The following is a 9,466-nucleotide window of genomic DNA, read 5'->3' as shown; positions in this document are numbered from 1 at the left end:
ACTCATTTTCGGGTAGGGTTGACATTTAAAGGGCCACACTGATATTTAAGCAGCTGGTCTGATTGGCCCTCTGGCTTTTACACCTCCTGGGTACTCCAATGGTGATATTTCTGAAACAAAGTTCCACCATGCCAAAGAGTCTCACTTCTCTATCCAACAGGGGGAGTGGGGGTCCCTGTAATGCCTAAAACAGATTGGGAACTGCAGAGATTTTTACTGTTGGACTTGTTGAGTTGTAAGAAGCCAGTGGAGGGAGGGGGGTTCAGTCCACCAGCTCGCAGATATGAAGCCCCCTGCCCACCCGCTGATTCTCTTCTGCTGCCCTATTCATTGGTGAGAGCTGCGGGTCCGACCTGTGTATGAGCTCCATGTCTGTGTTGGAACTTACACAAGGTTAGTGACCTTCTCCCCTACCCCACGTATCAATGTTCTCCCTGGTGATTGGCTGCTCATGCTTGGGAGGACGCAGAAAAGGTCACCTGCTCCCCCATACCTGGAATCCTGTATATTCAAAAGAACCGACAGATGAATGAAGTGAGGGGGGAGTGTGGATATGGGGCCGCCCTATTAAGAGAACCTGTCACTTTGCCTTGAATGGAGTGACAGATTATGGAGGTGGGCCGACACTTTAAAATAGTTTTCTTTGCCTTGTTGGAACAATTCCAGTGGAGACCAAAGTGAACATATCGTCTTGTCTTCAGGTTTTTTCATTTATATTTAGTCTTCTCTTTTGTCTTTTTGTTTTTTTTTCCCTGGGCAATAAATGTTCTAATATCAGACCAGAGAAACATCGTGATGGTTGAATCTGTTTTTTTTTTATTTTATTTTAAATTTCCGGTGTATCGGGGACGCGCGGTCAGCATCGTAGGGGAAATTTGTCAGGACAGGCGTAGTGCAGCTCCATGGTAGCAGATTGGCTGTGTTTTTGCTTTTGGATCTTGTGTGCCAGGAAAGGCGTCTACATGATACAGATGTATTTCACTTCGAGCGCGCGGCTTATGGTGCCGACAACACATTATAAAGGCTTTGTCCACCTTTTGGCCCATGTTTCATGTCGTATCCATGTTTGGGGTATAACATGAAGCATAGTGTCACATACCCTATCCCCAAAACCCACACTACCCCCCTTCCGTTACCTGAATCGCAGAGCGCTTCTGCTTGAGGAATCCTGTTTTGTTTTTTTTATTGTAGCACAGTTGTGTATGGATCCGGGATCCATCAGTGCTAAACACTACAAGTCCCATCTGCCGCTGCGGCAGAGGAACTCACAGAGCACGCCTGAAGCAGAGTGGTGACGTCACCGCAATTGTAGTCCTGCCGCACTTCCTCCAGCCCCAAAACAGAAGGTCCGGACCTCAGTATGAACCTGGGGATGGGGGGCCGACATACTGCAAGAGCCCATGCATTGCACCCACAAAGCAATGATCATGGTTGCAATGCATAAAGTAGTAAACGTACATCCATCATGAGAGCAATGCCGCTGCGTTTACTACTTTTCTTTGCAAAAGGAGAACCGTCACTTCCGAATGATGGGAATTCTGTAGATTTACTACTTCCATCTGATCTAAAAAAAGGAAATAATGAGCAACTGAATGTACTAGGTTGTAATTGGTATTAGAGTGAGCCCGAGCCTTGCCCATGCAGGGTAAAGTGACTGACAGGTTCATATAAATGGCGGCCTCACTGGCTACATACTGTGTACTGTTTGCTCCTCTGCTGCTTGGTTTGCCTATGGAAGTGAAGTGACATATCTGATACTTCTGGTTACCAGGGATTATGTGACATGCTCCCCTTCTTTTGGTGATTAGACGCTCAGGGACCCTGCGTTGTCACCAGTGATGTGCAGGGCCTTGGTGTGAACCCAGTCCGCCCAAGCCCATGCAAAATTAACTGATGCACCCCCCTCCTGGCCCAATCATTTGTAGCAGGAGCATTCCCTGCTCCACACCTACATGTCACAAAGGGGCGGGGAATGCCCCTGCTGCAACTGATTGGTCCGTTGTGGCTGTGTCAATCACAGCTATGCAGGTGCTTGGGCAAACTGGGTTCCCTCCAAGCCGCCGCACATCACTAGTTGTCATATGGTGGTAGGAGAGTTTCCTCAGGCCAGGGCAAGCTCCAAATACATGCAAAGCTGGCCAGTATAGAGCCTCATTCTCAGAGCGAGAAACTGCGTCCCCATCACATATCGTGTCCACAGCCGCGGGCAGACTTGTGCCTTATACAAATGAATGGCCGGCTCCGATGTTCACATGTAACATACAAGTGGTCACATGCAATTGGACCTGGACGCAGATAGTTTGTGTCCAGGCCGGCGTTCTCAGCTTACTGTCCATTGAGTTTAGCTGCATCTGGTGTGTTGCTCGATGTCGGCGCCTTGGTGGCCTTGTCACTCTGTAGCACCCGTATTCATAAAAGCGAATGGTTAGAGATTAGACTTCGAGTTTTTTTGAAGTGTGACGGCTGAAGTCCTCGCATTCCACTCATATTCCAGTACTTGCTATATCGGTTCCACGCGTCGTCTGCGTTTTCTGTGCCGAGTAAGTTCAGGAGCTGCCATTTTTATTATATTCTCCCTGCCTTTAGACAAACCCACTTGCAATGTTGAGGGGAATTTATCAAAATCTGGAGCAGCTGTGAATGAGAACCAATCAGCTTCTCCCTTTAAAATCTTAACTCAACAAACTAAAAAGAGAAGCTGATTGGCTGCCAGGCACATTTGCTCCAGACTCTGTCTGCTCCAGTTTTGATAAATTCCCCCCATTATGTTTCCCTGAAATCTTGTGGACTAGGAAGGCTGCTGATGTCACTAATCACATGACCTCCTAAGTGTCACCAATCTCATGACCAGCAGACCAGGAATGCTGCACCTTACCAGTCATAGAGTCTTAAAGGAAACCGTTCTGGAGAGTCCCTTGAAGGCTTCCATTGCTGATCTCTGATCCTGGTTTGGTTATAAAAAGCCACATCCTGCAGCATTCAGGTTTTCAAGCTATCACCTACTGTAACTTGTATCATGTATAGAACGGACAGCTCCAGCAAACCAGCCTCTCTTCTGCCTTCAAATGGCTTAATGGGCTGTCATCTCACAAGCCAGCAATATATCAGTACTGCTGGTTTCAAGTAGCTTTTGCAATACTGAGCCGTCTGTCCCTCGGCTGATACTGAGAGATGGACGGCTTCAAGGTGGACACTAATATTCCTGGTCCGTGTCTCTTTAAATATCCGAATACTTTGATTTGCTTATTACGGGGTAGCCAACCTTGGCACTCGAGTCTCATCATGCCTCTGCCTATGGAAGCCATGCCTATGAAGTCTTGCAATGCCTTGTGGGGCTTGTAGTTCCACAACATCTGGAGCATGAAGGTTGCCTATCTCTGGCTTATTGTATCCTCCTCTCTCTGCTGCTTGAAATACAATGTCATGGATTTTCCATTAACAGCACCCTTCAGATCCGGTCAGGGGGGACCTCAGGTTCTGGTATTGTTAGAAATCAAGTTTCAGTTGTTGTGAAAATAAGATCTTTTGTCACCTTTGCGCTACGCCAGGCCTCTTGGGAAGCCATGCTGGAACTTGTAGTTGTACATCGGATGAAGTTCTGTTTAGCCCCTCCCCTTCCTTTCCAAAGCAGCGTTCCCTGCACTCTGCGATGTCACAGATCCCGTCCGAGGGATGCAATGAAAGGACGACATTTTATGAATCATTCATCTCCGTTGGCTACAGACTGACAGTATTTTAATTTATCGTCCAGAAGATTTGTATGTATTTGTTTTTTAAAGGTGTTGAAACTAATGTAAAGTGATTACAATTCTGGGCTGAAAATAGACTGGAAGCAACAAATGTTTCTTAAATATTGGACGATCTCTGTGAATAAAGGTTTTATAATTGCTGCAATGTCGCCCGGGGCTTTCTTTTATTGATCCGCTGGAAGGCAGCGACTTGTAGCGTGTTATGGAAGGTGAAAGTCAATGAACAGAGCAGAGTCCTCCAGAACACAGCGAGTATGCCAGGGGAGAAAAGTTAGAGGAAGAGCAGAGTCCTCCAGCAGAGCAGAGTGTTTCAGGAGAGGAGAGTTATAGAGGAAGGGGCAGAGTCCTCCAGCAGAGCAGAGTATTTCAGGAGAGTTAGAGGAAGGAGCAGAGTCCTCCTGCAGAGCAGAATATTTCAGGAGAGTTAGAGGAAGGAGCAGAGTCCTCCTGCAGAGCAGAGTATTTCAGGAGAGGTGAGTTCTAGAGGAAGGAGGATAGTCCTCCAGCAGAGCAGAGTATTTCAGGAGAGTTCTAGAGGAAGGAGCAGAGTCCTCCAGCAGAGCAGAGTATTTCAGGAGAGGAGAGGTATAGAGGAAGGAGCAGAGTCCTCCAGCAGAGCAGAGTATTTCAGGAGAGGAGAGTTAGAGACGTGCACCAGAAAAGTATTTATGTAGAGGAGAGTTAAGAGAAAGGAGCAGAGTCCTCCAGCACTGCAGAGCATTTCAGGAGAGTTAGAGGAAGGAGCCGAGTTCTCCAGCAGAGCAGAATATTTCAGGAGAGGGGTGTTAGATAAAGGAATGTTCCAGGAGAGTATATACTATATAGAGCGTTAAGAGGAATTAACAGAGTCCTTCAGCAGAGTGTTACAGGAAAGAGTTAAGAAGAAGAGGAGTCTTCCAGCAGAGTATTGCAGGAGGGGAGAGTTAAGAGGAAGCAGCAGAGCCCTCCAGCAATGCAGGATATATTAAAAGGAGAAGAGAATTAGAAGAAGGAGCACAGTGCTCCAGTAGAGCAAAGATAGGATGGAGCAGAAAATGGAAGGTGCAGAGTCCTCCAGCAGCACAGAGTATTTCAGCAGAGGAGCGTTAGAGGAAGGAGCAGATTTTTCTAGCAGATAAGAGTATTTCAGGAGAGGAGAGTTGAACAGAGGACGGAACAGAGTCCTCCAGCAGAGTATTTCCGGAGAGAAGAGTTGGCTAGAGGACAGAACAGAGTCCTCCAGCAGAGTATTTCCGGAGAGAAGAGTTGGCTAGAGGACAGAACAGAGTCCTCCAGCAGAGTATTTCCGGAGAGAAGAGTTGGCTAGAGGACAGAACAGAGTCCTCCAGCAGTAGAGTATTTCAGGAGTCAGAGGAAGGTGCAGAGATCTCCAGCAGCCCATAGTAATGGCATGAGGACCTGTCACGCCTCTAGGATAAGGCGGCCGTAGTGACTTCCATGGCTCCAAAGGTGATTGGTGAAGCGGAGGCTGCAGGTCCCCCCTGGTTCTCGGTCATCAGTCTCATCTTTCAGTGTAAGGTTTTCTGGTGATTTTGTTTGTTTGGATATACGTGGGCGGTCACAACTGCGTGCGAGCTGCGGGAATTTTCACACTTACATTTTCTTGGCAAACAATCAGCAAGTTATGCGCAGTAGCCGACATTTCACACATCCGGAGCTACAATGTATTTTTCAATGACTCCGAAGAATGTAAAAAAAAAATGACACAAAGAAGAACTTCCGTCGTTTTTTTACCTGGACACACGGCCTGAGCTGCCGCTGAAGAAAACGGCTATTCCCTCTGCTGCCATATTCAGTTCTTGTTCCAAAATTCAATACTTATAAAACTTTTTAAAAAATTAAACTTCCATCACGTTTTAGTATTTACAACCCGTTCTTTAACTTGACGATGCTGAATTTATGCTGCATGACATCTAACGTCCAGTTGGTGACCACTGAGATGTATGCCGAGGCACTGGCCACACGGCCTCCGCGGGTCAATGTTCAGGTAGCTAATTGGTTGGCTCCTTGTGAATGTTCATTCTCCAATGCTGCAGATGCCATGTGACCTGTTCCCCAACATTTGTCACGTGACCAGTCACCTGCCGGACACCAGATTTAGGTAAATTTTCTACTTTATAGTAGCATCAGATTCTGTATTATGGAGCAAATATGGGAACCTCACTTCCAGCCTCTGCAAAATACACATTTGGGAAATCTAAAAGTGAAACATCGTCTACCCCAAAAGGTTCATTGGAACTGGAGCTCGCATTGGGCTGTTTCCTGTAACAATGTACTAGGTGTGGGGTTGAACTGTGAATTGAATTGGATCGGTGTTGCCGAATGTTCTAAAGGTGCCTTGTAGAGCCAACAGGAACCTGGTTCTCAGAGGTCTTCAGATGATGGGCGTCTGGCGCACAAGCAACCACAACTCTGAGCCTTTGCAATTCTCCAGTTCCATGCCAACCTATTTGATACTGCCATTGGGTGCCCCAAGAGTGCCGCCTCCCCCACATAATCCCACCATGACTAGTCCCATGCCTCACCCACATAATCCCACCATGACTAGTCCCATGCCTCACCCACATAATCCCACCATGACTAGTCCCTTGCCTCACCCACATAATCCCACCATGACTGGTGCTTTAAATAAAAGCAAAACTATTGCAGCAGGGGAAACATCTAAATACACTCAGGTTACCATTAGTCTCCATTTTGAGATGTCTGTCCTCGGGAAACAAGTGTCCCTGGCAATAGTGACCTGCAGTCATATACAACCAGTCCGTTTTGTGCATGCTGTGATGGGTGTCTCTAGAACTCTGCATCACTTACTACTGAGCTCTGAACTCTGCATTACATGCTACTGTCCCTTGAACCCGGGGGTACTACTAACCCCTGTACCTGTACTGTTACTACTGACCCCTAAACACTACGTTACTACTGAGCTCTGAACTCTGCGTTACTTGCTACTGTCCCCTACTCTTGACCCCTGTACTCTATGCCTTACCTACTCATGACCCCTGTACTCTATGCCTTACCTACTCATGACACCTGTACTCTATGCCTTACCTACTCATGACACCTGTACTCCATGTCTTACCTACTCATGACACCTGTACTCTATGCCTTACCTACTCATGACACCTGTACTCCATGTCTTACCTACTCATGACCCCAGTACTCTATGCCTTACCCACTCATGACCCCAGTACTCCATGCCTTACCTACTCATGGCCCCAGTACTCTATGCCTTACCTACTCATGACCCCACTACTCCATGCCTTACCTACTCATGACCCCTGTACTCCATGTATTACCTACTCATGACCCCAGTACTCCATGCCTTACCTACTCATGACCCCTGTACTCCATGTGTTACCTTAGGGTAGCATGTGGGCATGGTCAGTAGGGTGTCCCCTGGTAACCTTAAATTACACAGATGAAATACATAGAGGGGAGCTTTTTTTTTTTACTCTTTAAGGATTTGTATTTCTCTGCATCCAGTCCTGCAATTGAAATAGTTCTGCGACACTGTCTGGCAAGGCAAAAGACCTGATTTTTCTCTGCTGCAGCTAAGCAACACTTCTGGATCTTGCTCCTCCCCCCACTCCATGACTGGACAGTGAAAGGAGAAGCAGCAGACTGATATCTCTGTCACTCTGCTCTCTCCTCTTACCGGCATGCTTCTTGTTAGCACATGAACTGCAGCAGCACAATTGGCTGGCTCTTTCTGCTGCTTCTTCCTCACGCAGTCTGAGCTCTGTTGTACAGGATTGACTTTAGGCTGCTCTAAGTTTGGCTCCGATCTCTGCAATGGCCGGTGTAATCCTAAACACGGAGAAAGTTTTGTGTTCCCAGTTTTAATAGGCCGATAGCTCCATAATATCAGCCTTTCCGCCAGGTACAGAACAGGTAAGCAGACAATTTCGTGGCTTCATTATCGAATTTTCGGTTTTGCCTGAAGTTCTCCTAATCAACTTTCGCTTTCAGTCGCGTTATCCTTCAATACAAGGCCGATTATTCATTTATAAGCAGCTTTCCATTGGAGGCAATGGTGATCATCAATGATTTATCTGAAGAGGCCGGAGGATAATCGGCAATTATGTAACCAGATCCCGTTGACCTTTGTATAACAACGCCGAATTCCCAGCCCAGCGAAGAGGAATAATCAGACTGAACTTTGAAAGAAGCAATAACTCATAACCGATAGCAAAGTCCACGGAGAAGCGCATGAAGGTTTTCCGGGTTCGGGAGCCAAAGGAGGCTGGTAGATCCACAGGCAGTATACACAAGCCCAGGCCGTGCCAAGTGGGGCACAGACGAGGCCCAAGGGAAGTGGACGAGGGAGGGAGGGCGGCCTGTGCCAAGTGATGGAACAGAAACAAGAGCCCGAAATCTCTGGCGTCTTGGAGAAGAGGCGGCAAAATTTGGTGAGTGATTGCTATAGCCGGGAACATTACTGACCTGGAGGTCATTGCTCTTGCTGCTTCTTGGACCTTTTTTTTCTGTGAAAGAGATTCTATCGCTGCCTGTGGCCTGAAATGGGGAGAGTGCTGTTTTTTGGAAGCTGCCATCGGAACTCCCGGTGCTCAACTTTAACACATCTCCAACTTTTTCTGCTTAGGCCTATCATGACCCGGCATACTTGAGGCCTTCGGCCTTGCAGACCTTTGGCAAAGAGTAAACTCTGGCTGTACACTTGTCACTGGCACAGATTTTATATCGACTTTAGCAAATGGTTACGAATTATTTGTTTTGATTTCAAAATGTATAAAGTACATTCGGGGTTAAAACAAAGGGCCATGCAGGGCAAGGCAACGGGTTTGCTTTTACCCAACCGCCCAGCAACACATACTCACCTTTCCCCGCTGCTCCATTCATCTAGGAGCATAGAAAACACTTGGTCCCATGGGGGATAGGGGAGCATGTTACTTACTACCCTTCCTTGCACTGGTGCTTGGTCCAGCATTGCCACATGATATCAAGTAGAGTCTCCAGCCCTCTGTAAGCTACTAAGTTCCACATTAAAGCACATGTAATTGTTATCACTATGAATTCAACAAGAAATATTCTATAACGTGAAGAATTTGTCCAACCACCTTCTGCTCACCAGTGTTTGCCCATCTTCCCTGCATGACCTTATGCCTACTGTGTCCACTCTGACTTCTTCCCCCTTTGTCCACACCACCTTTTAAACACTTTGCCCATAACATCTTTCTTCCGCTGTCTTTTTTCAACTCTGTCCACACCACCTTCTATGTCCGCACAACATTTTGCCCACTTTCATTTCTGTTCTCTCTGTCTATACCACATTATGTCCACTTTGTCCAATGTTCTGTCCACTTTGGCCACGCCACCGTCTACCTGCTCTACCATCTTCTTCCCACTTGGTCCACTCTAACTTCTGTCCTTTGTGGTCTACTCCCTCTTCTGTCAGCTCTACCTACCCCACCTCCATCCCACTTTAACCACCTTTTGCTCATTTTGTCTACACTACCTTCTGTCTACCTGGCCTACCCCCAGGGCCTGATTTCCCACAAGGCCACCCAAGGCCCGGCCTCGGGGCAGCAGGGGTGTGGAATTCCTATCTCCCGATGCCCGGGCGGGTAGTTGTGTTCTACATTTAGCCCTGCTTTGGGCAAGCAGAGCTAAATGTACAGCGTGGAAGCTGCCGCTTGTTTTGTACAAGTGATCTCGACAACATTGTATACACCCTGCAGGTCTGCCATGCTCCATGG

This window comes from Nanorana parkeri, unplaced genomic scaffold (genome assembly GCF_000935625.1).
Source record: "Nanorana parkeri isolate BGI_ZX_2015 unplaced genomic scaffold, ASM93562v1 scaffold1748, whole genome shotgun sequence".
Lineage (NCBI taxonomy): Eukaryota > Metazoa > Chordata > Amphibia > Anura > Dicroglossidae > Nanorana > Nanorana parkeri.
This window is presented reverse-complemented; position numbering follows the sequence as displayed.